We start from the raw sequence: 27,207 nt of genomic DNA, 5'->3' as shown, positions 1-27,207 counted from the left end.
CATTCATACTGGGATATTTTTTCTCTGGCTACCAGAAGCTTTGTATTATCCCAACCTCAACTTTTCATTGAATTCTTTGTATAGAGTAATTAATAATACTCATCAGCTACAAAAACATTTACAGATTGTAAATCACAGTATATTGCATCATGAAATGGGCAGTATAATTGTGGGTGATAAATTGATTAATTTAGCAAGAAAGACTGAATCAGATACAGTACATAATCAGTGGGATACTTTCACCGGATGGTCATCATCAGGGACCAAATTGTTTAATTCGATAATGCACCTCATAGTAATAATATTAATAATAGTTTTAATAATGATTTGAATTGCTATTTAACATATCATATATACAAAAAGGCTTCTCAAGTATTATTAATTTCTACACTTGCCAGCAGCCAAAGGACTGAATGTAATATGAATGTGATACGTAAGGTATATCGTGAGTGTAAGTGAATTGACTGCTGACTTGGTATAGTAAAACTGATATAGTAAAGGGTTCATATTTTTTATGCTGCATTTTCCTCTATTTTTGTTCTATGTAACTATAGGAATGAGCCTACATTATGACTTGTTTTTCACATTCCTTCTTGTTTTTGAGATTATTATGACTTGTTTTTCACATTCCTTCTTGTTTTTGACATTCTTTCATGTTTTTGCACCCGTGACCCTGAGTCCTGGCAGATAACTTATTTTGCAGATTCCTTGATGTTTTCAGGTAGCCACAGGAACTAGCAGGCTTACTTGGAGCATTTTTGGGTGTCCAGCCAACACCTATGTTTTGTTTCAACATAATCTTTGCTAATCCTGTCTGTGTCAACACACATATCCTTTAAAAGATGGGACTTTCTGCTCAGTCATACAGAAGCCTCACCTGTGGGGTGGACGCACTGCCCAGGAACTTACTTTTAACTTTATTGATGATGTATTATTCTATTATTTCTTGATATACTACGATGAATTGCTTTATTTAAGTTATTCTGTGTTGTTTTACATGTATTGTCTAATTTTACTGTAATAAAGTGACTATTGCCTGACTTCTTTGTCTTGAACATTTCTGATCCTATTAAAATGAAACTCATTAGGCAATACAGGTTTGAATTTTATGCCTTCTTGTGATGGTGGTATTAGTGAAGCCCTTACAGATTTAAGAATGTCTGTTAGAGATTTTAACTTAAAAATTCTTTTTAAAAACAATGTTACTGCTGTGGATACACCTAAAAGTAAACACAAATGTTCTTTTATACCTAATAGCACACCCCTCCTGAATGCTTTTCAAACAATGTGTGAAAAACAATTGTATGAAATGTGTAATACAAATAACCAACATAAATGTTATAATTTAAGTAAGAATGAGAATCTAGATTTGAAAGAACTGAATGAAAAAAAATGAAAATATTATGAAACAAGCAGATAAAGTTGGGGTTAAGATGTATATCTCCACGTTTGAGTAGATAGGTAATGAGGAATGCATACCATGGAAAGTGGTTTTTATTCCTAGGTGAGTGTACTGATGTCAAATGTGATTTCATAGGAGGTGAGCAGGCCAGTTTGTGGCTTGAATAAAATGGGAGGGTATAGGGGAAAAGCTGGGAGGAGATACGTATCAAGCTGTGTTGTTTATTTAGGAGAGGGTTAGAGGAGGCTGTTGATGTGTATTGGAGTGTGAGGGTATGTGAATGCAGTTGCAAGTATAGAAAGCTTCTGGAAGAACCTCATGTTGATCAGGAATGAACACAGAAATGGTTATGGAGAGGTGATTTCAAACCAAGGGATGAAAGGTTAATTTTGGCGGCACAAGATAGTGGGTGACATACTCTTTGTTTTACAAAAATCCATTGAACATGCGGGCGAAACAGACAAATGTAGGTTTTGCAAAACAGAATTGGAAACAGTTGCACACCTCGTTGTTGGTTGTGACATACTAATGGCAGAACGACTGTATACTGAAAGGCATAATAATGTGGCGAGACTGCAGCACTGGGGATTGTGCAAACATTATGGTATTGAAGTGGCTGCAAAACACTGGAAACATGAGCCACAAAGCATCATAGAAAATGATGAAGTCTGCATCACATGGGATCATCCATTACCAACAGTTCAAAAGATTGATGCTAGAAAACTGGATATAGTGGTCCAAGAAAAAAAGACATTGATCATTGAAAACACGACACCTAGTGACTACAGTGTCCTATGTACAGAGAGACACAAAGTCATAAAATATCAGGATTTGCAAGCAGAAACAAGAGCAATGTGGAAGAAAGATACCCAGATAGTTCCAATAGTAGCAGGAGTAATGGGTCTTATAAAAAAAGAGTCTACAATCATATTTAGATATGCTACCAATACATGCAAATGCATATGAATTGCAGAAGGAGTCACTAATGGGCACATTGTGGGTGCTGTGAAGAGCACTTTTGGCTGACATCAAAGAGTGAAACAATACTAATTTCATAAACTTTAATCATACTTTAAGTTATGAATGGGGTCCATTCCTGTCATGGTATTAGAAACCCAAAAGATTTGGAGAAATTAAAAAACAAGAGTAGCACTCAGGTAGAATCTCTCTCTGATCTATTAGAACTTGTACTATGTAATAATGTATTTTCGCATGATAATATTTTATACCATCTGGTGAAAGGAATGGCAATGGCTATTTCACCCCATTTACCATAAACACTATAACATGCATACTGCTTTACTTCTATGATGTTTTGGATTTCATTTAAAAGTTTTATTTTAAATTTTACAGCACAAACACTAATAGACATCTGCTAAACAAAGCAATGCAGTCTCACAATGAAAACAGACTTAGCATTAAAACTTCTCTGCCCTTGAAATTCACATTCATTGAAACAGCATTGAAACCCACATTCAAAGAAAATACATCTGGCCAGTGGCAGATAAAGATTAACTTTGGGCTGTTTTCAATTCATAGGCCCCTTGCACAGGAAACATACATGTGCTCTTTGATGCACCTTCCTGATTGTATTAAATTATATTCCTTGTGTAATACAGTACAGTTGTTAGTGGATGTTTTAAATTTATAGTTTTGAATATTTTTCCAGTAAACAATGAAACAAAATGCATACACAAATAATGACAAAACTGCCCAATTCAGAACATTGCCATCATAAAAGTCTATTCAAACTTCTACAATCCACCAGTATCAGTAAATATGCACAGTCTCTGCAGAAGTAAAAGTAATCTAAACAATTCCACATTAAACAGATCTGTAACTAATGAAGAGGTTGCTGCTAGCAAACAGCGTTATATTTCATTGTTTCATCTACTAATAAAGTGCCTGTTGCCCTTGAGGAATAAATTGCCTATTTTACATTAAAAATGATAAGCTAGTAATATTGCAATTGGGAATGGATGGCAAACTGGTAACAGGTTCATAGTTACTAGGTATCTCCGCCAAAGAAGACATTTTCTGGACTGCAGCATCCACCCCCTTTAAAAGTACAACACAGTACAGTATCAGCAACGTATCTACATACTGTGGGAGTAGAACTCACAGCCTTCTACACTGAAAGCAAATGCACTACCTGTTGTGCTATTAACAATGCAAGCCGACTCAGATTAAGCAGCACTAAACGTATCTTCCCCTGAAGCTCTTAGCTCCTTATAAAATCCACTTGACACTCAACTGTATCTCAATTTTGCAGCACAAGAAATCTGGAAAAAGCCAAAGCCCAAAAACCAGGGGCACATTTTAAACATTGCTTGTATAATCTTGGAAAGTTGCTAGAATAAAATACAGCTTAACTACCATGCATTTTACTGCTAAGTCTCTGTGTACGACAGTCAGAGCAATATACCACTATGTCAAATCAATTGTTTTTTTAAAACATGAGAAGACTGAATCCTAAATGGCTTTCATTTAGTGAATTCAGTTCTCACCATAGCTCTCAACTTCTTCGCACAAAACACCTGGCAAAGCCAATAATGGGGGAATACAGCCTCCAAAATAGGGACGCATTTCAAATACTGATCTTATAAACTTAGAAAATTGCTATAATAAATGGTTTTGTGTTGCTATGTACTTTCTGAAGAATATGAAGACTGAAATTCAAATGCCTGTCATTATTTAGTGAATTAAATCCAGAAAACCACAGATTTTATGAGGAACAGTACAGAACAAAAATAAGAGGCAAAATTTTAAGCAGGTTTCACAAGTGATGGTGGGTAGAGAATTCAGGCTCTTGCTACCTGCACCCAAGGTACAGGGTTTGAATCTGAGTTATTATCTAACCACTACTGTTGCCTGAGTCGCTCTAGCCATCAGGTATATTTATCTGGGGCATTTACACACACGCACACACACTAGTGGCACTTAGAAAGCCCAGAGTCAAAACATTCCATTACCATACATTCTGGATAACAATTCAAACTGCTGTTCATGCTGCATTCGACTGGCAAGGTAATAGTCTCATGGCCATTTGTTTTTGCTTGGCAGCAGGGTTGTCTGAAAAGCCTTCAGATGCACTTGCCTGTTAAAGAGTGTCTCACTGATGTAAGTTTTACAGATGTACTTGATACATGCAATACCAAAGTTCAGGTGTGCCTGAATGACCTACCTGAAGTGGGCAGTAAAGGTCTGTTCAAAGCTGTCTCAGTACCAGCCTGTATCTCAGAAATAAAAGAGCTAAACCTATGCTTGCTCTCTGCAGTGACAACCTTCTATGCAGTGCTCTACCTGCAGTGTGCAGCAGCAGCCTATTGTTTAACCTGCTGCTATTATAAAGTCCTGCTCCTGCATTGTTAAGAAACTAGAAACTCTGGTAACAACATGGCTATTGTTATTGTGTCATCACTACAAAGTGCTATCAAATTACTGCACTTGTAGTTTTTTGGTAACATGACATTATCTATTCTTACACTAAAGTGCTGCTGGTGTAGCAAAAGGTTGACTTTTCTGACCACTGAGTAGTATTTTATAAAATTCTATAGTAATGCCAATGACTAATGATTTTGCATAAGTAAAGGCCACATCATACACAACTAGATATAACAAAGCTGAACAGCTTTCATTGACACACCTTTCTTCACTAATGTACTGTACTACTGTCCGTCATTTTTCACAGTGTGTCAGTGATACTGATGTCAAAACAGCCCAGGCATCCTTGTGCTGCAACAAAACCTTAGATGGGCTCGGTATTTTATTTTGGGATTCAAGAGAGATGAAAGAAAGGCTAATAATCAATATTAATGGCGATAATGTCTACATTTAATGAAGTAAAAAGTACAGTCACATCATACAGCTTTGACTCTCACGATGCTTAAATCTTTATGGTTGTTTCTACAGGTTTAAACTATTAAAATTAATAGCAATAGTCTGTTACATTTTTCCCATTAAATGGACCTAAAATTATAAATATCTTTAAGCAGTTATGATGCTAAGTTGAAGTACCACAGATCTCATAAAAGAGATGACAAAAAATGCAGCAATTTCTTAAATCAGTTGCTTCTGCACAATAAACTTCTCAGTTTCTGAAATTAGTGTTTGCATGCAAGCTCTAGTCTCTTAGAATCTTAAATAACATTAGCAGCATTTGTCCCGGCTAGTACTAATGGAAGTAATGAACAGAACATCATATCCAGAAATGTCTTTGTGGTAACCGTTTACTTGGTCAAAACTCAAATGCCTTAGTTTGTAAGACAACAGACAAGATCATCACTAACACTACACAAAGTATATTTTTCTTTTTAATGTCTCCATCCATATGCTTCCTGAGTTGGACACCTACCTACCTCAGTTTAAACTTGTTAAAAAAAAAGAGTGACTGTGTCCGTCTCCATCATGAATCAAAGTTAGTAGGAAGGAGCTTTTTGTTTTAGGAAGGAGCTTTTTGTTTTCTTCTCTGTGACTCCTCTTAAGGTAAGCCGGAAAACACAAAGCACAAAGTTGTTTCACCAAAGCCGGTAGATTCATAGCAAGTAATCAAAATACTGTGCTACAGCTACTACTACTGATTGTTTCTCACTCTCTTTTTCAAAAAGTGAGGGAGTACCAATCAATAGCCATCCAGCCATCCATGTCACGTACGTGACTGTGGACACGGCAGTTTGACGCCCTTTCACATTAGTGTGCGGTTAAACCACATAGACTTTTGGGCATCACACTGATGCCATCTTTCCTTAATCTGGGCTGCTTGTACAGCAGTTTAAATGCAGATTTACAGAAACTTAATTTAAAAAAAAAAAAAAAAAAACAGAACTCAACGAGCATGCGCAGTTCGAGTTCTGGGACTTTGCGAATCAGTTGGACTTGCTTAGAACACCGCAGCCAGCCACCCACTAAATATTAAATAATTATGTATACATTTTTTACTTTTAAAATGTCCAAAGTTGAAACTTTTCTTTCTTCACAGCTGGGGGTGGGGGGCTGTAATCCTGCAGTCTGATGCCATGAGCCGCCACTGGCCATATCCAAACATTGGAACAACCTTCCCCCTTCCATCACTATTCTACCTTCCTGCAGTCATTTTAAGACTGAATTTAAATCACACCTAAATATGTTCTGGCTCTGTCCTTGCTCAAATCCCAACTAAACCCCCCCCACCTTCATCCTTCCTCCACTCCTATTCTCATCTGGAGTTTCTGTAAATTAACTAACTGCCACTAATTGCTAACCTCAGTCTGATAATGTTAGTCCACTCTGCTTAAGTTAGATAACTACTTAAAAATGAAATGATACAGCGAAATAACTCCAAAAGTGAAACAAACAAAACTATCGCTGTAAATCAGTATCACAGTCCCAAAAGGTTCAATCAGGAATCAAATGTGGATAGAACCTTTTATTTTTAGAACAAAGATTACAATCGGTTGAGCGCTTTCATCTACTGCTAGTAGACTTCATCAGAACTTTGATGAAGTCTACTAGCAGTAGATGAAAGCGCTCAACCAACTGTAATCTTTGTTCTAAAAATAAAAGGTTCCTGATTGGACTTTTTGGGACTGTGATAAGTTAGATAACTTATAGTCTATTTTTAACTATGCAACCTTAGTTGTTTTATTGTTTACTGTTATTATTATTATTAGATAATTGATAGTCTTCTTCTTACTATGCAACCATAGTTGTTTTATTGTTTACATATTGTCTCTTACTGTATAAAATGCCAACTGTTATGCTTGCTGAATGTCATTATCTCTATTCTGTACTACAATCACTCATGTACAACTTGTGGAGCATTTCACCCCAGGCATCCGCTAAAAAAGGACCTGTGTCCAATCGGAATTTCCTGGTAAGCAAATGTAAATAAATAAATAGATAAATAAAAATCAAAAAATAGGTGAAATGTGAAGCCTATCTGTCACATAGAACAAAATCATCAGGCCAAACAGATTTCTCAAAACAGATAACAAAATGCAACAGGAACAGTTAATACAGAGAGCACCTATATCCATTTAAACAACTATACTACAGACACAAAAAGAGATTACTTTCCTTTCGTCCTTGTTTCAAAGCACCAGCAGGGAGTCAACACTGCTTCTAGTTGTTGCAGGCCTTGTGTTTTATCAAAGAAGACAAGGCCACATACATACCCTGATAGGCATGTCATAGGATATTTAAGTACCACTTATGAAATAAAATAACCAATGGAAAAAAAAAAGTGAAATGTGAAGTCTAGGCAATGAAAGTGCTAATCTACCACATAGAACAAAATTACCAGGCCAGGAGTGCTTGCCTGGACTTCTGAGAAGCAGATGTCAGACAGGAGAGGGCCCAACACTGAGCCCTGTGGTGCATCACTGGTAACCTGCTTTTGCTTTCCGAGGTGGCAACTGTGATTCTAACCACAAAGATTCTGTCAGATAATTAGCTATCACCACACAGCTTAAGTATTTATATACAGATTTACAAGTCTGTTAATAATGCCTGCATTGGGAATAAGGTGAAAGGCCTTGGCCAAGTGTAGATATGCTGTATGTACTGCATAAACACTAACTACTGCTTTAGTGACTTTTTCAAAGAAATTAATAAGGTTAAAAGAGGCAGGACCTTAGTCTGACAAGGCTTAATTGATGTGGGTCCTGGGTTAGCAGATTTTCAATATAAAGACTGAGATAATACATTCCATAGTTTGACATAAGACACTAGTTAGACTTGAGGGTCTATAGTTAAATAGGTCTACTGTTGGGCCACTGTTTTCTAGGCTTAAGAAATGTCACCAGTAGAGATCGTTAGATTAAAGGAGTTATATAGGGTTTAGATAGGTCATATTTGGTACTTATGATCTTGCAACTTAACATCTGAGCCCATGGATGAAGTGTTCCTAGCTTTTGAGAGGGCTGACAAGGCTTGTAGTATAGTAATTAAAGGGGGTGACTATGACTGCCTGTTGAAAAGCAATAGCTATGGGTGGAGTACGATTTGCCTTATGTTGTGTTCAATGCAAATATATCATATGCTGTGTGTGTGTGTGTGTGTGTGTGTGTGTGTGTGTGTGTGTGTGTGTGTGTGTGTGTGTGTGTGTATGTGTGTGTGTGCAATACATTTTTTTTATTTTAGAGCTTTGTTGTCTCCCTCACAACTAGCCATCAGCTGCTCTCAGTGTTCCTCCTTGATCACAGGATCTACTAAACCCTTCCACTTCCCTTGGACTTGTCTGACAATAAAAGGCGATGAAGAGATTAAGGCATCCTGAGACAGCATCATACTGCTGCCAAAGGAACTTTTTTATCTGTTACACCCCATCCCTGACAAGTCCAGTAATACCTTGGAGGTGGGGAGTATATTGGGTGATAGCACTAGACCACCTCTCACTTTCAAATGGTGCTGATAACAGCAGGATACCCCACCTACCCTCAGTTAGCATCACATAGTTGTTTTTGTAGTCTCCTTCAGGGAAATCAGTACTTATGTGTGTGCCCCAACTGTGAGTGTTCTTCCCTCCCCAGTAAGGGGACAACCATCCTCCTTGCTTGTGCTGTCTAGTGCCCTAGCAGCTATTCCAACATGGGTTGCTTAGGCCATAGTCAGGACTTTATCCCTCTGTACCACCAGTATAATATATATATATATATATATATATATATATATATATATATATATATATATATATATATATATAAACACATTTTCTACTGAGTATCAAACACAGTGTCAGGAATTCTTTAAAAGATATAAGCAGAACCAAACAAGCATGCCTGAACAATGGCAGATTTCTTTAATCCAACATTCTATAGTTATGCAGAACTAAAAAATGGGGCTCAGAAACAAGTGGGGCTGTAACTATAATAAGCCATTCATGGAATGGAGAATCTGTTTTATATTTCAGAAGATTCTATGAAGAATAGGGTGAAGGCACCTTTCTATTTCTTTATGGGGATGACACAGGCAGGTGACTAACAAATTATATCACACAAAATGAAATTTACTTCTGTTTGTAGGTGTGTAGGATTTTACAGAGACATATGCAGGCTAACTCACCTGCATCTGTAATTCAGCATGGTACTCTTTTTGTATAAAGACCTTGGAGCCTACATCATGCGCCATAGTAATACGATGACCCCATGTGCCTATACACAGAAACAAGCTTGTCAATATGTGCATATTTATGCTTATGTACTATGTTACCGTACAGAGTACTGTTGATAAGAGCTGATAGAGATGGAGTATTGCATCCCATGATATGCCTATCAATCTCTTTATAAGCCCATGTTACTGGATGGTTTGTTGGTAATTCTTTAGTAATATTAAGGAAGACTAGGTGGTGCATGCCACAAATGCTTATTTGTAACTGTGTGAGATCTTTCAGGTGATGTTATGGGGAAAGTTGTTGTTGTTTGTCTTTCGGCTTTTCCCGGTTATGGATTTCCACAGCAGAACTCCGGTCCGCTAATTATTGGCAGTATATTTTCACGAACGCCAAGGTGCCAGCTTGACATCGAACCTTCAACGAAGGCAAGCCCTTACACATGTCTTTCGAATGCCACCCAACTGCGGGGAGGACATGCAGACTCCACACAGAAGGCACTCCCCGCACTCCAGCCGAGTATGGGCAAAGTGCACCAGAGTAAACAACAGCGGTTCACAGATTAGTCCCCAGTGGCTTTTCACATTGCCTGTAATGCTGTACAGCATACTTCAGTATTACTGTGCAAAAGTCGGAATGTGTGAGTGACTTCAAACCTTTGTAAGTATTTGAATGTCCGAGTGACATAGAACCTATGTGTGCATGAATGTGTGAGTGGCATGGAACCTGTAAAAGTGTCTGAATGTGTGAGTGATGTGGAACATTCTCAGGTGTCTGAATGTGTGAGGATGTGGTACCTTTGCAATTGTCAGAATGTGTGAGTGACACAGAACCTTCACAAATATCCAAATGTGTGAGTGGCCTGCAACCTTCACAAGTGCCTGAATGTGTGAGTGACTTAGAGCCATTGCAAGTTTCTGAATGTGTGAGTGATGTGCTATAGAACCTGACCAATTGTCTGATTGAGAGTGACACTGAGCCTGCATTCTACAAAGCCATGCCACACAGCCATAACATCAATGCATGTTTCACTCTGGCCTCTTTTAGGAAATGCATGTATTTCAGGTGGATGTATATTCCTTTATATAGCAGGTGCCCTCACTGTGCTAGCTCACAATGCACATGATAACTGTATAAGCTGTGCACACTGAAATATCATCACATAAACTGTACTGTAACTGTACAAGTTGTACATGCAGCAGTATTTCCACTAACACTGGATTCTACTTTGTTATAAAAAGAAAAGCCTCTCCAAAATGTACTGAGAATGACTTTGCTTAAAGGAAGGAAGAGGACCTCATCAATGCATTGCAATCTCATAGTACACTGCTCACCTGCAGGTGTGGACTGTCAAACCAGAAAGATGAGCTGAGAGGAAATCGTTGTCGAGCCTATTGCTGTGATTGGTTGTGCTTAGATGGTGATCAAATGCCAAAATCACAAGTATGACCAGAATGTAAAGACCAAAAAAAAAAACAAGCTAAAGTTAAACATTCAACATAGCATATCATTAATAGTGGTGCCACAAATGCAGCTGATGGTCTATACATTTCTACTGCTCTTTTATATGAAGCACTAACTGTGGTCTACTTTGTGGTGGGCTCAGCACTGAGCTTGGTGTACATAATACTTGCAAGTGTAGATGCAATGTGACCTAACTTGGTCATAAATGCAGATAGTGTGCCAGCAGAAAGTTCTTACTTTATTGCACATACAGTGTGTGAGTTTCATTGTCCTACATGTATCACTAGGTACACTTCCTGTAGATACTGCTAAGCTGTTGTGTTGTTGCATATACTTGCATAACTTTGTACACTTCTTGCAGATATTGCTATGTTGGTGTGTTACTGCATATACCGTGAATGCCACTGTCATACACATATCACTATGTACATGTCCTGTAGACATTGCTAAGCTGTTATGTTTTTACATGTGCCAAGTGCCACTAGCTTGAGTCTATATTATAACAGCAAATGCTTAAAATAGTGAATGCTGTATAATCGACCCTTAAAAATCGAAACGGCAAAATGCCGAACACACAGAACAGCGATTTTTTCCCAGGGAAAAAAATCGCTGCTTTGTAAAAAAAAACAAAACAAGCAAAATAAAGTGGGAGGCTTCGACCCCTGCACCACCCAATGTGGGGGGCTGTGCCCCCCACACCCCCCTAATTAAATATACCAACTCCAAGATAGCACCACAGAGGAGGAAATGGCAAAGTCCCAAAAACGGCCCAGTGATTTTTTTCCCTGGGAAAAAAATTGCTGTTCCGTGTGCTCGGGATTTCGCGGTTTTGATTTAAAATGGTCAATAAAACAGCGTTCACTATTTTAAGCATTCACTGATATAATAGGGAACCACTATCATACATGTATCACTATGTACACTTCCTGCAGATATTGCTAAGCTGTTGTATTTTTACATGTATAGTGATTGCTACAGTCATACATGTATCACAGTGTACACTTCCTGCAGACATTGCTAAGGTATTGTGTTGTTGCATGTATTATGAGTGTTATTGTCATACATATATCATTGTGTACACTTCCTGTAGACATTATGAAACTGCTGTGTTGTTGCATGTACCGTGATTGCCACTGTCATACGTGTCACAGTGTACACTTCCTGCAGACATTGCTAAACTGTTGTGTTGTTGCATGTACCATAAATGCCACTATCATACATGTATCACAGTGTACACTTCCTGCAGACATTGCTAAACTATTGTGTTGTTGTATGTACAGTGATTGTCACTGTCATACATGTACTTCCTGCAGACATTGCTAAGCTATTGAGTTGTTGCATGTAGTGTTTGTCACTGTCATACATGTACTTCCTGCAGACATTGCTAAGCTGTTGTGTTGTTGCATGTACCATAAGTGCCACTATCATACATGTATCACTATGTACTCTTCCTGTAGACATTGCTGAGCTGCAGAGTTCACTGTGCCACATTATGAATGCAAATTAAATGCATGGTTGTTGCTACAGCTCACTAGTGACCTATACATGATATGACTGCATATCTCTATGCTAGAAGGTATGACATAGCCATGGTCACACAGCACATGTGGTTGGCATGAAGTAGTACCATGTTACTAACATAAACCCTAGCTTAACGTATGTGCAGGTATTAATAGGTGCCATACACTTTTGTGATTACTCATTACTAAACTACTGTGTTTAACTCCTGCAGCTGTATTGTGATTGTAGATCCTTGCAGATAGAAAGACTGAAGCTTGGACTCAGGGTTTAATTAAGATTGCAATGTATTTTAATCATTGTGCCTACAGTTCAGTAAACAGGGAAAGGGCTTTCCTCTATTTATGAAAGCGGTTCCTCTGCTGTTCAGTGATAACAATATCTTCTGACACAGCATGTGAGGGAGGCAATGCGAAGTCTACAGTCTGCATTGAACCTACTCTATGGCCTATTAGTGTCAAACCATCTAGGTATCACCAACACTTGATAGTTTGCATATGCTTGACTGGATGTTTCTGGTATTGGTGTATTCTGGCTTGCCTACAGTCTCCGATGGTATAAGTTCAGGCTTCTGCCAGTACAGGCAATTGTCAGTGTTCTGGGAGGATCATCAGACCTTCTGTTTTTCTCTTTGCTGTATTGATTGTTCAGGTTACTGCCCAATTGTCTATTGAGGTACAGGCAATGATCATAGCTGTGATGACCCTTAGGGACAATGACAGCCTGCTGCACACTGGGAAAGATTCATAGTAACTAAGTGAGCTAGTGAGTGATCCAAGGATCTGAAGAACAATTAGACATCTTTATTAATATTAAAGCACTTCTGTGGAGAGACTCTCCTATCTCCTTCCTCTAGAAAAAAATGAAAAGAACAAATGAAACATCAAACTTTCTTTAAAAAAAAAAAACTGGTGGTGTCAAACCACTAACCAAAAATTAAACAAATTTTGCAATTACAATTCAAACACTTGTGAGTTTAAAATCATACAGAAAAAACTAGCTAAAATAAAAGAAACAAAACAAAACAAACAAAACAAATAAAAATATTTCTTAGCTTCAAACGCTTTAAGGTTAAATAATAAGCAATATTACAGCTACATCTTTCGACTTTTGTTGCTGCTTTGGAACAGTTTTATCGGACTGTGGACTTTACTTCATTATCTGTTTTCCTTTCGCTTAGCAGCTTGTTCCCTCGAATTTTTGTTCTTCAGTAGTTTGTTTGGTTTTTGGAATCGTAGTGATCCAAGGATCCACAGAGTACAGGAGACACGAGAATGCATGCCATGTGGGGGAGAAAGTACATTTGTATGTCACAAGATAGGTTGCTGCAGTGTCTGGGTTGCTGGGACAGAGTTCTGAAGATCATGTAGGCATCAGGAAGACACTGAAAACTTTATGTACTTCTCCATGAGGAATTGATGGGAAGTGAGGTACAATATCCACTTCCATGCATGTAACTGTGTAGCAGCCTGCTGTTTGACTTGACCTGTAGTACATGGAATGTCTGTTGCAGATATCATCACAGCATGCAGAACACAGGTGACATCAGATGCTGTGTGGGCACCACCAATGGCTCAATAGCATCGTGGCAGCCCCCAGCCAGGTATGATGGCAGCATCCAGCTGTGGCACTTGCTGTCTACATGAACAGTGTCTATATGACAGTAACACTTCCATGTTAGTCACTTAACATTGCCTTTTTGACAGTTTTTATGAGTGTAAGGGAATTTTACCTGTCTGAGTTATTGTAAGAAAACAATTCACACTAGACTGAAAAATTTGCAGAGTAAATGATTAGAGTCACATCAGTGAAACCAAAACCAAAGCTGGAAGTTTTCCTTTGAGGTTTTAATTAAAATGTAGGAGGATTAAATAAGTTGTGGGGAGGTTGGTGTAATGGTTAATGTGTTTACCTTAAAAATACAGGGTGCAAGGTTTGATTCTCACATGGGTTGCTTGGTTTGACTTAAAATGGCTCACAAGGGCAGTTAGCCTAGTCCTAATCTGATTGAGAGGTTGGCATAATAGTTAAGGTGTTTACCTTACCGGTGCAAGGTTTGATTCTCACATGGGTATAATTGGCTATGCTTAAAATGACCCACAAGGGCAGTTAGCCTAGCACTAATCTATGAACCCATTTATGTCTTGTTAGAAGATTATCTTTTTCAGTATCTTGTGATACTTCATAAGAAAACTTTGGCAAGTGTTGGCAGCTAACACATTGATTTCAAAAATAGATCATCAACATAAAGTGACCTACACTAAAGGTGTGAATCTTCTTGATGAGTTTAGAAAGAAACTGTTTTATCCACTGGGCCAACAGGTTAAGAATGCTATTCTGGTACTGTGTAAACCCTGGGGCTATATCAATCGACATAACTGCTCTTTTTGCATCTACACTGTAGAAGTTAAATCCTTAGGTCATCTGGGAGTTCAATTTAAATTTGGAATGTCCATTTTTTCAAGTAAATAGCACTGTGCAGTTTTATACAGTTATTACAAATTCATTAAGTAGGAATCACATGTTATTAAAAGACTCAGAGAATTTGTCTATAGTGTAAGAAAATGTGTCCAACTGCATTTATGCAGTACAAAACATCAGAAGAATAGAGAAATGAGATTCAGAAAAGAGAAAAATATTATATACCTTTATCTCCGGTCCCAGAGTAAAATGCCTTGAATGAAGCATACCATACCTCTCAACCTCTTGGAGCAAGACATCTGGACAAAGCTATACATAAAAGTGGGACAAAGGCCCAAAATAGGGACAATATTTAAATATTGCTCTTACAAACTTAGACAGTTGATAGAATAACAGGTTTTGCAATAGCATGCATTTTCTGAAGGGTGTGAAGTCTGAAACTCAAATGTTTGTCATTATTTTCTAACATATCTTTAATGAGTTGCCATTAATTTGCCAGAAAACCAAAATTTTTTTTAAAAACAGACCAAAAATATCAGGTAAAAATCTGGACATTCTGTGAAAATCTGCACAATTATGAGGTATAAAGCAAATAAGACAGTCTAATTATATGTAAAGAGAAAATAAATCATTTAAGGAAAATGCATGCCCAATTATGTGCCTTTTGTTAGGAAAGGAAAAGTGTAAAAGTCTCATTTAACATTTTTCACTTCTGTTTATTGCTGTTAAAATCATTTTCAATTAAAAGTGTAAAAAAAGTATTTTAAAAACTTTCATCTCTGCACTAAATGTGGTAGTTTTCCTTTTGTACCACCAGAGGGAGGACTTGTAAGCATTATAAAATACACTGCAGTTTATTTCTGAATTGAGTATTTTGTATTTGACAGATTGAAGCTTTTGCATTATATTGGGCACATTACAATTGTTGCTGTTGACACAGCATTGCTATCATACTTAGAAAGTATACATCGCAACTGGACAATTATGCAAGGAAATTTGGTGATGGCTAGGGATGAATGTCTTTAGGCAATTTGGGCAGCATTAGTCATCATATCTGAATGGATACATTTAGTCACAGTGACAGTGTCTAAATTAGCTGATATTACAGACCAGTATAAAAACCCTAAAGGTACACTTTATTTTTATAGAAAGGTATGCCAGGAGCCTGAAGATTTCTGTGAGAAATTTCTGTGCTGTTTGGTTCTGGTCTTAACTGTGGAAAGGTTCCCTGGGCCAGTACTTATGCAGGTAAGAAGTAATAGATAATTGGCAGTTGAATCTGCACTATATATGTTGTTTTGATGCCTTCTTTCGTGTTGATAGGTATGACTTTGTATCTGCTGGTGCAGAAACCGCACCTCTCCAAGTGTCACTGTCACACTAAGCTGTTAATTGTGCTTGCATGGTTTCTACATATTTGCTGCCGACATTGATTTACTGGCTGAAGAACAAGCATGGTATATATGTATTCCCTGCTGCATCACGCCTGTCTGTGTGTCAGCGTCATGATGAATGTAGTTTGTGCCTTCCTGCTCACTGTACCATGACAGTATAACCTGTTCCATGCCAATTACTGTCAGGTATATTCAGCATAGTATAATCATAAGTCAATATTGTAGGTGTATCCATCGGTGTAACTTCATGAATTAGTATCAAGGATATCTCCAGTCATACATCACTGCAAGTCCATCTTAAGAAAGTGTTCAGAGGGATTTCATTACAAGTCAGAATCATGGATGTATTCACACTACATCATCAAAGGTCAGTGTGTTGTGGATATATCTACATGAGTTCATATCATGGGTATCTCCAGTCATGTGAAATTACAAGTCAGTAATGAGGATGTATGCAGTAGCAAAGCATCACAATTCAGTACAGTTGGTTTGTGTACCTATGTATGTAACTTCGTTCTTGTGCTGTTTGCACCTACTATCTAACCTGTTGCCTGAGAGTTCATTTGTTTTTATTTTCTGCAAGTTGTTTAAATACATGATATTGATGCATGCTTTTTTATTACATATTTTAATGCTGTCAGTATTCAAGTAAACCCCAATATTACAAGTCCCTTCTTTAAAGGATAACCCTTTACTTTTCAAGGTATTCACTTTAGAGTCTCACAGTAGGGAAATGGAGACTGAATTGAACACAGGAGTATGGGATAAATCTAATTATCAGTTCATAGCCTTAACCATTGCATTAAACTGCCAAATATATTTTCTAAATCTACCAAACTAGAAGCATAAGTAGCTTCAAGATGGAGACGGCACAGGAAGTTTTCAGAACACATGGTAATCATTTTACCCTCATAATGAATTTTCTGCAGTGAACCTGATAAACACTGGTAAGCTATGGCACTCTGTTATAACAACCACTGACCCTGTCAGGTCATTTGCCAAGCAGTCTCCCCTCTCTTGTACCCTCCCCCTTTCTCCTTCCCTGGTGCAGTAGCTCCTATACCTTCATCTGACACTTTCCCTACTACATTGTCCTCATAATTGATGAACCTACATCATCCAACTAGTCATTGGCTCCGTTCCTTCCACATTACTCGGATTGAACAACCAGCATTCCATAGCTAGTGGACATGTTGTGTGGCATATAGCAGGTCATCTTGATAGCAATAACCCCCCCCAGGATACTATTGCAGTGTATTTGCAGATGTATCCAGGCAACAAGATATCATGTTTAACATATCAGACATGCATGCAGTTATTCCTTTATGTACATTAGGTCTTCCTGTCTACTCCATGGTCCAGGGATGTCATATTGGTAAGAGGAGGAAGGGCTGGAGTGGACAATCTATACTGCTTATTCACTGAATCGCATTTTTATATTTGTACTGCCCTCAGCAGTTTTTTTCTACTTTCTGTGCTGCTTTGATGTTCATATTGTGCTTACTTTAATGGAAATGCTTTCCATAGATATGCATGTGTGTGTGTGTGTGTGTGTGTGTGTGTGTGTGTGTGTGTGTGTGTGTGTGTGTGTGTGTGTGTGTGTGTGTGTGTGTGTGTATATCTGTGTATATGTGTGTGTCCTTCTATACAAACTTTAGAACATTTTCTCAGAAAAAAAAATATCTGCATACTTATTTCAAGGAAACGGGATCCCACAACATCTAGCACTTATTTGCAATACACCTTAAGACTTACGACTTACTCTATATCTGTTTCTCCCACCAATCATGTATTCTTTACCTTTCCATGTGCCTATGCCTTAATCTGTTGCATGTGGTATAGGCCTGCACAAATGCTTGTCCTATCTCACACCCTTGCATGCATTTATTCCATACTCTGTTGCCTGCACTGCTGTCTTACTCACACACCTGACATGCCTGTCTTGTAGCAATACAGGTATCTCTGTGATGTCCTCTATTCTTTGCTCTAGTATGCTCGTTTATTCAGCATGCTTGTTCCTGTCTAAAGCATCCCGTACAATGTACATCATGCAACTGCAGATCAGCTAGTTCTAAATCTAATTTCTTGCTTATGGCAACTCCTAATATGCACTGCCCTGGCCAACTACATGTGCCTGTTTGTGCTGCATGTATGCATTCCTAAAAATGTGACACACTGTGGGTTACTGCTGTAATCCTGTTTATCTTAGTTAACAAATTGTTTCCCAGTCAACTCTTAGTATGGCATTCTTCTTTCCCAAGAGTCCCCGAACTTCTTACTGCCATTTCATATATTTGTATTTTGTATTTGTAAAGTAAATCATGCACTCATAATTTAAGCACCCTAGAGGGGTTGTCCAGAACCAGACAACTTGAAGTAGAAAATATTTCCTTTTACTGGATTTACTCAGATTGGACCAGAACTGCGAAGATGGTAGTATGTTGGTGCTCTGCTGCATACAGGATAGCTGGCAAATGTGCCACATGATGCCCATCTACTATACTTTGGTGCTGTTGCATTTAATGTAATCACTGATAAACAGCAACACGTTTTCCAAAGCACATGCCACAGTGCTTGCAATATCCCTCTCCTGCTGATTGTCAACAGGAACCCACAACAAGTATCTGCACTGCTCTCTCTGTTGTTATTCAGAATACACAGCCACTATATGGCTGCATATAATCATGCAAAAAAACAGTCATTATGTGATACAAATGGCCTGCATGGACAACACTTGTCATTAATCACTACTTTTTATTTTTTTTTATTTTTTACTAAATTCCATTTGAGTTTTTTTTTCAAGGAAATTCAATTCTAAACCTTTAATAAGCAATTTCCTGTGGACAAACTACATTGCAACCCATGTAAACTTGATAAAACTTAATGTAAACATGCTACTTTGTTAGAAATGTCTAAGAACTGTATGCAATTCAACTTTATAAAAACTGTGTGATAACATATGTGAACTTTCTAAGGTTTTGCAGCTATTATATTTGAAGTGTATAACAAGTTTATTTGCACAGTTTATTTCCTCTGGGTCCTTGTCATTGCTGGAAAGAGTCTCTGGAGCAGCCCACCTCCCAGGTTACATATAGTAAATAATTAAAATAAATAGTATTTGAGTTGCATCACTTACAGAAGCTCTTAATGCTGCACATTTGTCGTCTGTGCTGCCTCCTGACCTGCCTCACTCTGCCTTACTCAGTCAGTAGGATTGGTTTTAGGCTTGGGATGCCATCTATTTGCAAAGCTTGTTTCCTACATACAGTTTCCTTTTCTGCCCTGTTTATTTGCCACTCTGTGCTAAGAGCTGCTTTAAATTGAATAAACACTCTTGAAGATATCATGTTACACTGCAATGCAACCAAAGTTACAAGGTTCCCTTCCTTAGTAACTTAGAATCTTGTTTAAATGCTTATTTGCTTGTATGGCACACACAATGCAGCTCAAGAAGTAAACAGTTTTATATATGAACCTTGGCTCTGAAATCATTATTCTTTATTACACATTACACATTAACATTGTTGTCTGTTGTGGGGACAGCCAGAGCCTATTTAGACACACACCCTAGGGAGAGCAACTTCACTTAAACTTTTTTAAAAAAGGAATTCATTAAACAAATGAAGATGTGTTACAGTTAAACGATTTTTAGTAACAACAAATATTTCAATTTTTTGACATATTTTATGTCTACCAGATGCATCAATCAGGGCAATACATAACATTATTTTATTTAAGTTTAGCAACTTCCTACTCCTGGTTTTGCAGTTGCTGCTGTCCCGACTAAAATGTCAACTCCTTCTCCTCTAATACCTGTATACCCCACCTGTCCTTTTCCTTGTTTTAATTTCTGTTACTCATTTCCCCTATTCTTAAGCTTGCTTTTACTCAGTATTTCTCCTGCCTCCCATATCTACTCCACTTATCACCTCTAGCAAATATTTTTCTCACTCTCACCTCCTCCTTATCCACTCTTTGAATTTTCTACTATGACATTTGCCTTATGAGTGAGTAATAAACTATTGCAGTTATAATATATCCCCACATTTCAATGTTACATGATATTCTATTTATCTTGTTTTAATGATTATATATGTATATTATTTGTATTTATATATGTGCAGTATATTGTAATTTGATGTCAGTTTCACCTATGTATATGTATTTTCTTTTCTTTTGTGGAGCTTTTCTTTCCGGGTTAACAAATGTAAACAAATAAATAAATTAATTATGTGGCGACCCCTAACCGGGAAAAGCCAAAAGGAGAAAAAGAAACCACATAAAGAGAAAGAAAGAGAAACTATGAACTTCTCTTCTATACAACATCAACATTTCTGGATTTGCAGGTCTTTTCTGTACCTCACTCCTTTATGAATGCAGTTTAGAGTCATATTTGCAGTCCCAGTTTTATAATGTAAAAGAAGAGAAATTAATGATTTAATTACAAGGAAAATATTAACACTGAGCAAGATGAAGTAGTAAGGAAATTAAAAATAAAGCCACAGGTTCAAACCAGCACAGTGAAAATTAGAAGGCTGAATAGAGTGAACATAAACAGAATTTTTAATATAGCTCAAAAGCATGATGATCTCGTAAGAGACATGGAAAAGACGCAAGGAGTAAAAGCAATGAAACAAACATACGGATCACAAAATGAAGATTAAGCCTTAGTAATGAAGAAATATACTTGAGCACATTAAATACTAGCACTTTATGTCCCATTACTGGAATCAAACAAGAGCACTTTTACTCTTCACAATAAGAATTGAGAAAGATAAGAGAAATTGAATGTCAACTACTAATCTTCATATTATATTCGGATTTACCAGATGTTGGGAGTTCAGTAAAGAAGGTTTTGACTATCAGCTGCTAACAAGTTTCGTGCTTTATTCCTGGGATAGATGTCCTCAGTTAATCCTTATAATAATACTGCATCTTTGGGCAAGTTACTTAACCAGAGGTTCAGTTCTGAAAAAGGTACTTGTACTTAATTTGTTTGTGTATATGTACACAAATGAATAAACATTGTGTCTTTCGGCTTATCCCGATTAGGGGTCGCCACAGTCCGCTAATCTTTGGTAGTGGATTTTTATGTGCCAAGTTACCAGCCCTGACACACAACCTTCAACGAAGGCACGCCCATACACGCATGCCTCCACACAGAAGACGCTCTAGCTGAGAATCGAACGCGACAAAGTCTTGCTGTGAGGCGACAACACTACCGCGGCACCACTACCACGGTACACAAATGAATAAATAAATAAATATATACATACATGGAAAAAACTTGTACCCAATTTGTTTATATGTACTGAAATAAATACATGGAAAAAAGTAAAATCTAAGGAAAATAATATTGCAGAATGTACAAGAAAAATATTATGTATAAAAAACAAAAGAAACTGGAAGGAGAACTATTACAAGAGGAAAATGGACTTAATAACACTGTAAAAGAAAACAAGTCTGAAAAAGAAAACGAGGCCAAAAAGAAGTGTCTAGTAGATTTTATAAGAAAGAAAAAAAAAACAGGAGCTAGTAGGTGAAGATAAAAAAATATGTTTCTCTTAACATTAGGGTGCTTCTGCTGCCCACACACCTCTCAACAATAAGGTGCTGGTGCTGCCCCCCACATCACTCAACAAACAGGGTGCCAGTGCTGCCCTCATACCTCTCAAGAATCAGGGTGTTTGTGCTGTTCTCACATCACTCAAGAATCAGGGTGCTGCTGCTCCCCCCACACCTTTCAAGAATCAAGTTGCTGTTGCCCCCACACCTGTCAGTGGTCAGTGTGTAAGTGGATATCTCCTTCCTGAGTGTGATCACTGTTCTGGTGGTTATACCCAAATTTCAGAAATGTGTGTGTTCTGGTGTTTCTTTCTGCACTTGTCAACAACAAAAAAATGTGCTGGCAATGTCCACTACACCTGTTAGCAATTAGCCTGTGAGCATGCTGTTGCTGTCCTTATCATACCTGTCAGAGGTTAGTGTGATGTTGATGCCCCCCCAATACCTGTTAATGGTCAGTGTACTGTTGGTTCCCTGTGCCATCTGTTAATGACATTTGTATTTGTGCCAATTGCCTTTTCCCAGGGCTACCCAGTTGATTGTTCATGCATTACTACCCTCCTGGTCTCTGTCAACAGTCAGTGTTCATTGGATCTGTCTTCACACACCATCCAGACCAAGGTCATATATAGAAATGATACATTTCCAAGTATTCTTTGGGGTAATGATTATTAGAACCCCCTATCTTAAACAAACTGCCTGACAGCCAATGGAGCACTGCGGCCCCTGCCATCTTCTCACTCTGGCTTCTCACCATCCCATCCATTTCCTACTGTCTCACATAGAATATCACCTCTGCCACACGTGCACTGCCCTAGTCATGATGATTTCACCATGACTGTGTTAATGAGGTGCATAATTATTCTGTTCAAGAAATGGACCTCAGGGCATATGACGAGTGTAGACTTGCATGTCTTGAGTTCAGCGTGGTGTAGGTTAGTCAGATCAGTAAATATAGCTGAGCATCTCCACTAAGCTGCTTTTACCAGAAGCCCTCATCCTTTCATCCTTTCCTCTTAGAGCCTGCTTGTCTGATTCTGACTGGTTTGCAGCACAGTAGGTCTCTGATGTACAACGTTTGGCTGTTAACCAGGCCAGAGATTCCCCAGACTTTGGAATAGACTGCCCATACATGTCAAGCAGAGCGCCTCTTTGGCCCTCTTCAAAAGGAACATTGACGATTGGATGGGAGAAAGGAAATTCACACCGGGGAACACATCAGTCACCCTGCTAGACAGGGGTCCAGGGAAATAAACAGTGTGAGAAGAAATAGCCAGGGAATTGTTATGGCTAGGCTTGTATAGGCCCTAGGGCCGATAGCCTAGTACCAACCTATGAACCTATGAACCTATGTCATTGTCTTTAGCTTTAAACAGCTTCACTGCTTTTATTGTTTAACAGAATACTATTTTACTTGATGACATCCTGTTAAACACAATTAAGTAAATGTTTACTCATTTCCTCTTTCCCAGATCTTATTTCCTGTTTCCCTGAAGCTGACCAGTCCAAAATTGTGTCAGTAAAGAAAAACAAAGGTGTACATATAAAGCACAGCAAATTTTAAATGAGGATATAATTTAATTAGGAATATGGCTGAAGATTTGTTTGGGGGAGTTAGTTATTGAAACCTCTGCAAACAGTACTTAAAGGAGCCAAAGAGCAGCCATTTGCAAAAAAGCCAAGAAGTTTAAAAACAATCAAAGTTAAGTAAAGAACATTCTCTTTAGCATAATTAATAAAAACACTCTCATAGCATTCTCCATAAGCTAGCACGCATAACAGACACTTGGGCCACTCTGCCCTTCTTATTGCTCACTGTTTCAGGGTACTCAGTAAATGCTGGTCTTCTTCTAGATGAGAGACCCAGAGAATGTTGTCATCTCAGAACCAACCTGATGAGTAAGTTACTACATGTGTAGGGGTACTTATAGACACATTAATTACTGCACTACTCCTTTGTGACATAGACAGTTTAAGATTAACTACAAAAGCTTAGCTGCAACAATAATCAAAGACTGGAATAAAGGTCTACCTTGCCTGGTGTTTTTGTGAAGGGAAAAAGGAGTCAGTGGGGCATTATAGAACAATTCATACCAGTCTATAAAACTGGGAGCAGACACCAGAGACACATTTTTGAGAACCTTCTGTCTAAAATCACAGTATATCAATGGCATATATAACATGGGTTTGAATCTTTATCTAGTGTAAGATTATCACTCATTAAGTTGATTTACTTTACCTCAAATGAGCCTATTGAACCTTGCTTTTTCCTCTAGTACAATTTTGAAAGAGGGTTTCTTCCCTAAAAATATATATGGTCTATCGCAGTGGGGCTCTTTCTGTGGTTTTATAAAAGTAATAGCAGTACTGTGTGATTGTTTTTTTAATTATGGTATACCACGTATACCTATATGACTAACCGCATGTAGTTTCCCATGTTTTAAGTGTGGCTAATAAAAACTTTGTAGTTGAAATAACTTTATACCAGTAGGACTGCTGAATCCTCTCTTATCTTACGTATATTTTTAGATAGACAAGGGCATGTGATTCTTCATTTATTGTATGATATGCCACATAATTTATTTATTTTACAGCTATTTGTTTATAAGATTTCTTTGTTTCCCCTTACCAGTTTTCCAACTGCTTCCATTTTACACTATTGTCTTTTTTTAATTGTCTTTTCTGTTTCATAAGTAAATTAGTTTTTCTTTTGTCTTCATTTGAAACTTTACCCAGCTAGGTTAAAAATTATGTATCTGAAGATTGTTCTGTTTTCCAGAATGACTTGGGTATTTGCAAAAATAATTTAAATCCACGTGTTGTTTTAGAGGAAGTAGGCCAAATGTTCAAGGTAGTGGGAATTTAGTGAGATCAAACTCTATATAATTGGATTAGACTGTAGTCTGGTGGTAAACTGATATGAATAAGAGCCAGTAGGACTCGGATGAGCCAGTGATCTAGCTTACTTGCTTCTCTGCCTATCAATGATCTTAATGCATAATCACAATCCTATGGATGAAAATGCCCTCTGTATGGCCAATGCTTATAATTCAAAAATAGCTTGTTAGGTAACCAGTCTAATGTTAGGATATAGGACCTTGCCTGATGGCAATTGACCTAATACTGAGTCTAGATCTGTGTTAAAATATCAGACACAAGTATTGATATGTGGTCCATGTTAGAGATTATGAATATAAGGCTGAAATTAATTATGTTGTAAATATGCTGAAAGATAAAGCATAGAATAAAAAGTTTGCTTGAATATATGTATAGAGTTTAGCAATGTAAAATGGGCATTCATACTATATATATAACAGACAGGCTTCTCTTCACAGCATCAGACAGAATTTTATCATGTTTGCAGAACAAATATCTAAACTCAGCAATATGTGATGTTTTTTCAATAGGAACAAAACAGATGTTTCCTTTCATACTTCTGTTATTCTGATTGTGTGCATTTATGCATTTTCACATCAGCAGAGCTGCTGACAGGACAATATAAACGTCTAAAAACAGACATTATGTGACTTCCCACAGAAGGCCAAAAAAGATACCAAGAGGAAAAAACAATATCTATGTGCGTGACTAGCACTCTATATAACAATTGTAGTAGTTCAGTTATGTGAGAAAGGGACAGAGAGAGGTATTTTGTAGAATTCATCATTTATATCTGTAATGAAGGAAAACTTTGTAAATATATGCTGCAATCTGACAGAAAGAGTATGTGTGGTTTATTATAAAATAAGTTATCTGTAACTGTGCTTATAGCTGCAAAATATTTCTTTATCAGTGTGCAATTTGAAAGGCTTGGTGCTTTAAACAGACTACAGATGGAGTCATGCAAAGCTCTGTGTCTCTAATTCAGCAGTAAACAGCCAGCAAGACTTTGTGTCTTAAGAAGACTTTGGATCCAGCACAGCAAAGAAGCAACACACAAATTAAAATACATTTTTCAATGGTGACCCTAACGAATGTGTAACTCCTGTAAAAGCACAGTAACTAACGTTTATGTAAAGTACTTCAGATTTCTACAGTTTTCTACAGTTTGCAGCAATAATACAGTTTATTAGACATCTAAATCCAGAGTGAGACTGCAGTGCAGCAAGGTGAGCAGTGCCATAAATTCTCCAAAAAAGGTACAATACAAAGCTGTAAGACTAAAACTGCCAGTTTTGCTATACCAACTTCAAAAGTGACTACAGAGACTTTTCAACCATCTACAGTAAAGCAGCTTGGCCATCTGCCTCTGTTGACTGGTAAATTTTTTTTCTGTGTTACATACAGTATGAATGTCATAAAGTTAATAATAATAATAATAGAATAAATGTATATACAGCATATTAGCAAATCTAAAACTTTATTAGGGCAAGTTAACAGTAAGGCATTATGCAAATGGATTACAATATTTGACTGGTATCTGAAACAAAATCATGTGTGGTATAAAAAAAGTTTATTGTGTGTACAATGTCATAAAAATACAGTGCATGCCACTATTCAAAGGTTAGACTGTACAGACAAAAGTTTTAATGGTAAAGAACCAAGAAAAGTTAATATGCTGACATTATATTCAAATATTAGACAGTTATGTTCTGTCACCAGATGTAAAAGGTTTATTTCAAAATTGCAGCAACTGTCAAATCAGTTACTGACAGGACCTCTAGTACATTTTGTTACAAAAGAATGTAATAAACTTCTAAAAGACAGACAGAATGAGTTCAGCAAGCTTAGACAAGTTATACATACATTTGTTTCAAAAGTGCTTAGGAGTTTCAGATTCAGCAGAACAGGCTCCTGAGACATATCAGGCAGACTATGAAGAAACTCTTGAACAGCAGTTGCAGGATAAAGAAAATAAATTAGCTAAACTAGCAGAGACTGACTTCCTCCATATAACAGCTGAGCTTAAAAATAACAGGAAACTACAGCTGATTTGCACAAAAGAAATATATTTTATAATATATTTATGGTTTGAAAATGGTTAAGCATACATGCTAAGATCTGATGTATGGACAAATCATTCTTAAATGTTTTACTTTCATTCAGTTAAAGCAAGACATTTATCATTAGTACAGTAAAGTAGACCATATAACTGCTATTCTAATAGCATAATCAAAAGGTACACAACAGTTTTAGTGTATAAGAATCAAATGAAAATAGTTAATAACAATAAAGATTTAAAGTCACGGGACTGACATGCATGTATTTTCTTTTTATCTGAAGTACAATGCACAAGAATAAAAGGCAGACAACAGTAAATATAAATAATGTAAATATAAACATGTTAGTTAAGCTAATATCTATTTTGTTTTTTACAATTTTTTATAATTGTATAGTAACACCACTCCAAACAGTTAAAG

The 27,207-nt window shown here is 37.3% G+C and overlaps 1 protein-coding gene and 1 long non-coding RNA gene across 3 annotated transcripts in view; one reads left to right on the top strand and one right to left on the bottom strand.

Moving 5' to 3' along the window:
* The window catches only part of LRRC36 (leucine rich repeat containing 36), a 495,785-nt gene that overhangs the window by 245,453 nt on the left and 223,125 nt on the right, over positions 1–27,207 (bottom strand). The window lies entirely within an intron of this gene.
* Positions 15,818–27,207, top strand: part of LOC122809701 — a 72,194-nt gene continuing 60,804 nt past the window's right edge. Inside the window, exon 1 of the long non-coding RNA XR_006365939.1 lies at positions 15,818–16,139. This is a non-coding gene — a long non-coding RNA (uncharacterized LOC122809701). The remainder of the gene's footprint in view (positions 16,140–27,207) is intronic.

Source organism: Protopterus annectens, chromosome 8.part0 (assembly GCF_019279795.1).
Source record: "Protopterus annectens isolate FY-2018-M chromosome 8.part0, PAN1.0, whole genome shotgun sequence".
Classification (NCBI taxonomy): Eukaryota; Metazoa; Chordata; order Ceratodontiformes; family Protopteridae; genus Protopterus; species Protopterus annectens.
The sequence above is the reverse complement of the archived record's forward strand: the minus strand, read 5'-3'. Positions and strand labels throughout refer to the sequence as shown.